The sequence below is a fragment of the Telmatherina bonti genome (assembly GCF_933228915.1).
Source record: "Telmatherina bonti genome assembly, chromosome: 4".
NCBI lineage: Eukaryota > Metazoa > Chordata > Actinopteri > Atheriniformes > Telmatherinidae > Telmatherina > Telmatherina bonti.
In genome coordinates this window covers 34736065-34744010 of record NC_136622.1, presented here as the reverse complement: position 1 = coordinate 34744010, position 7946 = coordinate 34736065, and positions in this window count along the sequence as shown.

The window sequence follows — 7946 nt, the reverse complement described above, 5'->3', positions numbered from 1 at the left end:
GTTGTCCGGGTCTCAGTCTCTGCAGGTCTGAGTGGGAGTCCAGCCTCCTGGATCTGTTTATATACAGCCAGCTGCCAGCGCGTGCGTGTGCGCGCGGGGTGGGGGGAGCAGAGAGGAGGGGGAGGTCCCTCTGGGATTGAATGACAACTAAGACTTGGAGCTTTCTCTGAAATCCCATCAAAGACGCTCTCCGCTGTTCCGCGCGCGCGCGTCTTATCGCGCAGATTTCTGGAGAAAATGAAGAAAATTAAACAAACACGTCATTTTTTTTACTCTAAAATCAAAACTTTATTTGTAGCAGCTGTGCAGAGGCTGCAGGACAGACAGTCCCAGCAGCAACAGGAGGCATCTGGGGAGTTTTTCAGCCAAATGACGTCATTTCTGAGGCTTTTAACACGTCTCGTGTCTCGCGCTCATCACAGGCGAGGTTGGGAAAAAAATCACTTAACAACATGCTGCCACTTTCTGCAGCTGCTTCTGACACTTCAGCACCTCCAGATCTGCTGCGTCAATTAAATTAAGCCTCTGCGTCAAATGAGGCGCGCGCGCGCGCGCGCATGGTGCGCGGAGAGCATCAGCAGAACGAGCTCAAAGCCTTCGTGCGTGTTCATCCACCCAGCAGCAGCAAACTGCAGGGCTGATAGCAGCTCCCACAGTTTCAATGGGTCCCAGTTAAACCAGTTTAAGGCGAACAGGTGTTGACTAATGTGGATGATAATAGTCAGATAACAGGTGCTAATGTGTGTGTGCGCGTGCGTATGTCGGTGATAAGAGGCCAAGATAACACCTCTTAACCCCCCCCCCCCCCCCCCCCCCCAGTTCAGGCTGGTGGTTGCCTTCCAAGCAGCAGATTATTCTACTGGTTTATTCTACTGGTTTACTGGCGGAGTGTTGCTGGAAACCAGAGCAGGATCAACAGCTTCACAAAGAAAGACAGAAGTTGAAGTGAAAACTGGGATTTATTCATTTATTTGACAAATCTGGAGAGGATTGCTGAATGCATCTAGAAACATCCATGTTTGCTTTGATGAAAATAAAAATATGAATAACTTGGTTAGAACCCAGTCTGACATGGAAAGTAGCTTCCAGCTAAATCTGCCATATTTACACACTATGAATCAGTACAAAGTTTCTTTAATGTGCATTGTCCTCATTAAATTAAATAAATAAAATGTATGAAACAGTTTGAGATATTTGGCATCACTTTATGGTGCAAACTTTGCTCAAAATGTTTTGGAACACGATCAGATTCTTGTTTTCTGGACACCAGAACGCAGCAGATTCAAACTATTCTGTGGATCACATGGTGATAAATAGTAAATATCACTAAAAATTTGGTTCTTTTGGTCCTTAAAGACACAAATAAAAACCTCATATTGGCTCTTCATCGGTTTATTTGGGTAAAAATAAAAGTCTTACTCCTGATACAACATGGAAGCAAGTTTAAATCTGCTATTTGATGCAGGTTTCCTGCCTTGTTGCTGTAAATTACTGCTGATGTTTGAACCAAAGATGAAAATGCTGCAAACAGCATTAATATTTTTAGATTTTAATATATTTTCTCTCCATTTAAACTGCAGAATGAGCTCAGAAAGACAAGAAACATCTCTTATATCAGGAATCAGTGTTGCTTTGGATCAGGGGTGTCAAACCTACGGTCCGCGGGCCAAAAACGGCCCATCTGTGGGTCAAATCTGGTCCGGGATGAATCTGGAGAATGTAAAAATGACACTGAAAGGAGCTAAAATTTGTCCACATGAAGACTAAACACAGCAGAGGGATCACTCGTATGTATTTCTACACAAACCTTTTATTGTTCCTTAGAAGCAGAAGTCCGTTCAGGTGCAGAGTTACGACCCAGATCTTCTCTGGACGAGTTTCTTATAACTTTTTTTTTTCTTTCAGATTCAGACACTGTGGTTTAATGATTTGTAATTTTTGTGCAAAATATAAACTGATGCAAAATGTTCAAACTTTATGTTTAGCAAGAAACTTTAGGTTGTTTATGATTAATCCTCTAATAGAACAGTTTGTTAAATGAGAACTTCTTTGTTCTAAACTAAAGGGAAAATCCCATGTTTGCATTATTTATAGGTTATTATCTCAGCAATCTAAACCTGGAACCTGAAACCTAAAAACCACAAGTTACTTTTAAATTAATTAATAAAAAACGAATCAGTTATTTTGATCCCAAATGAATCATCTGACAAACACTTAAAGCCCGACCCGTAAAGAAATGGTAAGAAAAGTCCAATGTTTTGAAAAGAAGGTCTTTATTTGGCCCTTTAACTAAATGTTACCAAAAATTTAAGCAGTTTTTTGGGAGGATATTTACTATTTATCCCAGAGTAGTGTAATCTGCTGCTTGGTGTCTGTCAGGAGGCAGAAGACAAGTGTCAGACTCTGTTCATCAGGACGTTTTTACCATAAAGTGATGCATCAAATATGATACGTTTAGCTTTAAAGGGTTAATACTGCATGTGTTTAATGCAACTTTTGATGAGTGATGATTGGAGGAAAAATGTTTTTTTATTTGTTTTGCTTAAAAGTTACAAAAAAAACAGTAAATACAGTTTTTTAAAAAAGTAGATTTCTTGAAGGTTTCTGTAAGTTTCATGCAAAGTTTGAAGAAAAAAAGTGAGTTTTGATCAGATTTCAGCTTCATTAGAGGCAGAATTTACTGTTTTTTATAACTTTTAAGCAAAAGAAATAAAAAAAAAACATCCTTCTAGGCTTTCCAAAGCTCTTCTCTCTTTATTACAGTTTATTAACTAAAGAAAATGTTGCTGCATAATATTCAGCATTTAAGGAGAAAAAGCTGCAACATTTATCAGAAGGGTGATAAAAGAGGGAAAGGAGGAATTTATTTGGGAGGGGTCCACACACCCTAAAGCTAATTTGTACAAGAGCAACAATGAGGCGACGAAGAGAGCAAAGAGAAGGCGGCTTATGGCATCAGCAGTCGACGTCCCTCCACACAAACAGCTCAGAGCTGCAGCTTTTGTCCTGCTGCTTTCATGCTCTTCCTCTCGCGGCGGCTTCGCCACGACGCAGGTGTTGGTCCTGCTCTGTTTGCTGTTAGGATGTCAGTCGTTTACACCAGAAAGAAGTGACCAAATGGAGGGTGATTGTCCTCAGCGCCCTAAAAGATAAGAAGATGGCAAAGAGGATGCCAGATAAGAGCTGTGCTGAGACAGTCCTCCTTTATCTGCAAATCCGCTGAAACAGAAGGATGAAAAGTTGTCTGATGGAGCAGATCAGGACAAAAGCTGGAGGCGTGAGCGGAGTTACAGGCCACGTCTACCTGCAGGCTGCCAGAAGGACTCCACATGCAGATCGGCTCAGAGGGAAGTGTGAAGAGCAGAATCCACACAGTCTTTCACACCTTCCGCTTGTTCGTTTATTTTTGCTGATACTGAAGAGAGAAAGCTGCAAAGTCTCGTGGAAACTGATCCACACAAAGCGAAGCCAAATAAAGATGCTTCAATTGCAACATGCGAGACTTTTCTGCAGAGAAAGTTGCCGACAAAGTGGCTGAAAAGCTCCCACAGCCAATCGGGACTGGTCTCCAACCAGCTTCCATGTTCCTCCTAATGGGATTTTCTTGGTGCAGAAACACAAATGGGAGATGTGAGCAAAGAGTGAATGTTATCAAGCTGTCCCACCTCTTTACTGTGTGACCCCCCCCCTCTTCTCAGACCCCCTCCCACCCTTTGTCCTTTGTCATTACTCTTATCAGGGCCACTCTATCATTCTCTCTAAACAGTCGCGGCGCTGAAACCGCTTGCAAATGTAAGTGTGTCTTTGTTTGGGGCCGGGCAGGGGCCCGCCTCCCAGCTCCCTCCTGGGTGCAGCCTGATTGACGGCCCTCTGCTGGGTGAGTGACGGGCAGGCGTTGGGCAGGTCTGTGATGACTGCTGTGACAGCTGCTGCTGCTGGCATCTCCATGTGTAGGGGCCCCCGGGTTTCCCCAGCTAGGGGCCAGGGCTGCTTTCCCCCCGATGTGCTCGTTGTTGCACATCAGCTTGTCTGCTGCTTGTTTATCCACCTCAGCTGCAGGCTGGACACGTGCAGCGTAAACCTGGTTGTTCTAACATCCTGCAGACGGTTTCTAGCATGAAGTTAGATGGAAAACATTCAGAGACGATTAAATATTGTTTGGCTCGGCAACGCTGTCGTCTCCCAGCAGCGTGTTTCTACTCATCAGCTGCAGACGGGAGGCATAAGTTTAACTATCTTATCTACATCTGCTTCCAGCCGCAGCGGCCTTTAAACTGCATGTTTAAACCGAATTTCATCCTATTTCACATGAACTTAACAGATATTAAAGACTGAGATCTTATCATTCAGTTTACACCGAATGATAATTAAACTGATCAGGTTTAATGTTTTAAATAAGTTTCAAAGTTTTTATTGATTTCTGTCCTGCAGAAAGCAAAACAAATAGTTTTATGCACCCATCCATCCATCTACCATCCATCCATTCACCCATCCATCTATCTATCTACCTACCCATCCATCCATCCATCTACCCATCCATCCATCCATCTACCATCCATCCACCCATCTATCTACCTACCCATTCATCCATCCATCTACATCCATCCATCCATCTACATCCATCCATCCATCTACCATCCATCCATCATCTACCCATCCATCCATCCATCCATCCATCTACCCATCCATCCATCCATCTACCATCCATCCATCCATCCATCCACCCACCCATCTATCTACCTACCCATTCATCCATCCATCTACATCCATCCATCCATCTACCATCCATCCATCCATCTACCCATCCATCCATCCATCCATCCATCCATCTACCCATCCATCCATTCATCCATCCATCTACCCATCCATCCATCCATCTACCTACCCATTCATCCATCCATCTACCCATCCATCCATCCATCTACCATCCATCCATCCATCCATCCATCTACCATCCATTCATCCATCCATCTACCCATCCATCCATCTACCATCCATCCATCCATCCACCTACCCATTCATCCATCCATCTACCCATCCATCCATCCATCTACCCATCCATCCATCTACCCATCCATCCATCTACCCATCCATCCATTCATCCATCTACCCATCCATCCATCCATCCATCCACCTACCTACCTACCTACCCATCCATCCATTCATCCATCTACCCATCCATCCATCCATCTACCTACCTACCTATCTACCCATCCATCCATCCATCCATCCACCTACCTACCCATCCATCCATCCATCCATCCATCCACCTACCCATCCATCCATCCATCCATCCATCTACCCATTCATCCATCCATCCACCTACCCATCCATCCATCCACCCATCCATCTACCTACCCATCCATCCATTCATCCACCTACCTACCTATCTATCCATCTATCTATCTATAGCTGATTATAAATAATAAAAGGGGTTTAGTCCATATTTTGGAAAGAATACTTAGGAAAACAAATATCTATCTAGATTATGAAATATAATGGTAAACATACTGGTACTTATATATTTATCCAGTCATACTGACCACTCAAAGAACTTTTCATACATGTCAGTCACCCATTCACACACACACACACACACACACACACACACACACACACACACACACACACACACACACACACATATCCAACACCCAAAAGCCAATGCAGGACACATGTGAAGCCTGGAATCACTTCACCAACCCTCCAGTAGGAAGACAGCTGCTCTTCCTCCTGAGCCGTTATCAATAAATAGTTGTTAACGTGATTTAGTGGTGGAATTTACAGAAAAGTGTAAAAAATTTACGTTACACTGACATAAAAATGTGAATTTAGGGAATTTTAGTGGTTCTTCCACGTGCAAAAAAAAAAGCTGAGAAAAGATTGAAAAGCAAAGCAAAGTTCTGACTTTCTGAGGTTTATTTTACCACAATAGTTGAAATCAGGGATCACCAATCCTGGTCCTCGAGGGCCGGTGTCCTGCAGGTTTTCCAAGTGACCCTGCAGGAAAACTCCCATCTCAGGTCAGACAAGCTCTGCACATTTCTGCTAAACACACATCAAGTGTGTTGCAGCCGGGACACTTAGAAACCTGCAGGACACCGGTCCACGAGGACCAGGATTGGTAATTTCTGGTTTAATAAATATAAGAATGAATGAATGGTCAGAGAGGCTGTTGACGTGTGCCGGGGAAGCTGCGGCGACATGTAGCTCGCTGCCGACTGAGGGAATCGTGGATTCAATGGAAAGCGACTGTTTCTTCTGAAGTTCCACATAAATCTGTTATCAATAAACATTTTAGAGCCTCTTACCAACTTCGGCTCTTTTCCTGGATGTCTCTCTACATTTATAATGATTGTTTCTAACTAATGCAGTCAGAATCATCCGTTTACATTTAAATTTAACACTTTAATAGAAGATTATTTGGGAAAATTGCACATAGGAGCGGGCCAAGACAGTTTCATCCATCCACATGGATCTAGCAGATCCACCTGAATCCAGCAGATCCCCCTGGGTCCTGCAGATCCACATGGATCCTGCAGAACCTCCTAGATCCTAGATAGATAATCTCGCTATTATACATTGGCTTTAAGTGTGATTTTGGGTGGACCATTAAACACACACATCTGTAACGTACAACCCTTTTTTCATTCATTATTTATATTTAATCACAATATTTAGTTTAACTTTAAAAAAATTACAGTAATGAAAGCAAGTTGTGAGTGATAATAATAAACAACAGCAAAACTTGTTCTAAAAGCAAGAAGACATGGGTTTTTTTTTCGTTACTTTTCTTTAGTAAAGTTGATGAGTTGCAGTTAAATCCATCTATTAAATGCCAAACATTTGCTGGTTTTCTGCTGTAATTTAAGTAATTCACGTTTCTCCAAATCAAGCAGACTTTTCGCGCAGACAGAGTCGGTTCAGAAAGGCTGATGTGAACGTGTCCTAAAACTTTCCACATCAGGATAAACAGCGGAGCCGCTTCACAAATCACAGTTTTACCTCCTTCTAAACAACAAATGAAAAGAAAAGCTTTTAAACGTGTTGTTGCGATAACTGTCCGCTGAACAAAGTGAAGTTCACGCGTGTTTTATTTTCACTGTAAAAGCCCCCACACCGAGACGGCTAATGAGGTTACTGGGCATCTGTGACGTGACATCTACATTTTGGCCTATTTGTGAAACAATGGTAACAAGGAAACCGGGGACATTGGCCTCTGTGTTTTCCAGCTGAAAATAACAAAGCGGGGCAGCGGCTGGTGGGAGGCTGCGCTCTCATGGAAATGAGCAACCGCACCAACAATGTAGCGCCTAATCTCTTCAGAGAGAGGAATCAGTTACACAGCAGTATGCACCCCTCAATGCTTTTCATTAGAGTCAGCGTGCTATTGAAGCAGTCTCTCCACCCCCCAACACACACACACACACACACACTCACACACTCATGTGTAGCCACAGGCCTTACACATACATGCACTGGAAACAAGGCAGCCCCCCCCACCCAAACAACAGAAGGGTTGAAATAAGTGGGGCAGGAGGGTGGTATGGGGGTGCAAGGCCTCAAAGCATGGGATTAGAGTTAATGTGCCCTCCCTGGGTTATAATCTCTTCAGAGGGGGACTTTGTTTGAGGGGCTTGAGGGCAGTAAGATAAGTATCTATTACAGAAACTCCCTCTTATCCCTCCAACATCCCTGCTTCAAAAATGAGGCACAAAAACACTTGCCTCTGTTCCCCTCTGTGTCGTCTGATACCAAAGACCCAAAAGCAAGTGCTGCCCTTTTCAGCTAATCAGGAATTAAGGTCTAAAGCCGTATGGCGAGCTGGCAGGGCCCATATTTGCTCCATCTGTAGCCCACAAAGTCAGGTAGTTAAAGTGAGATCAAAGGCGGCTTAAAAAACTTGAGTTATTGTGTGGAAACAAGGAAAAAAAAAAAGAATGATC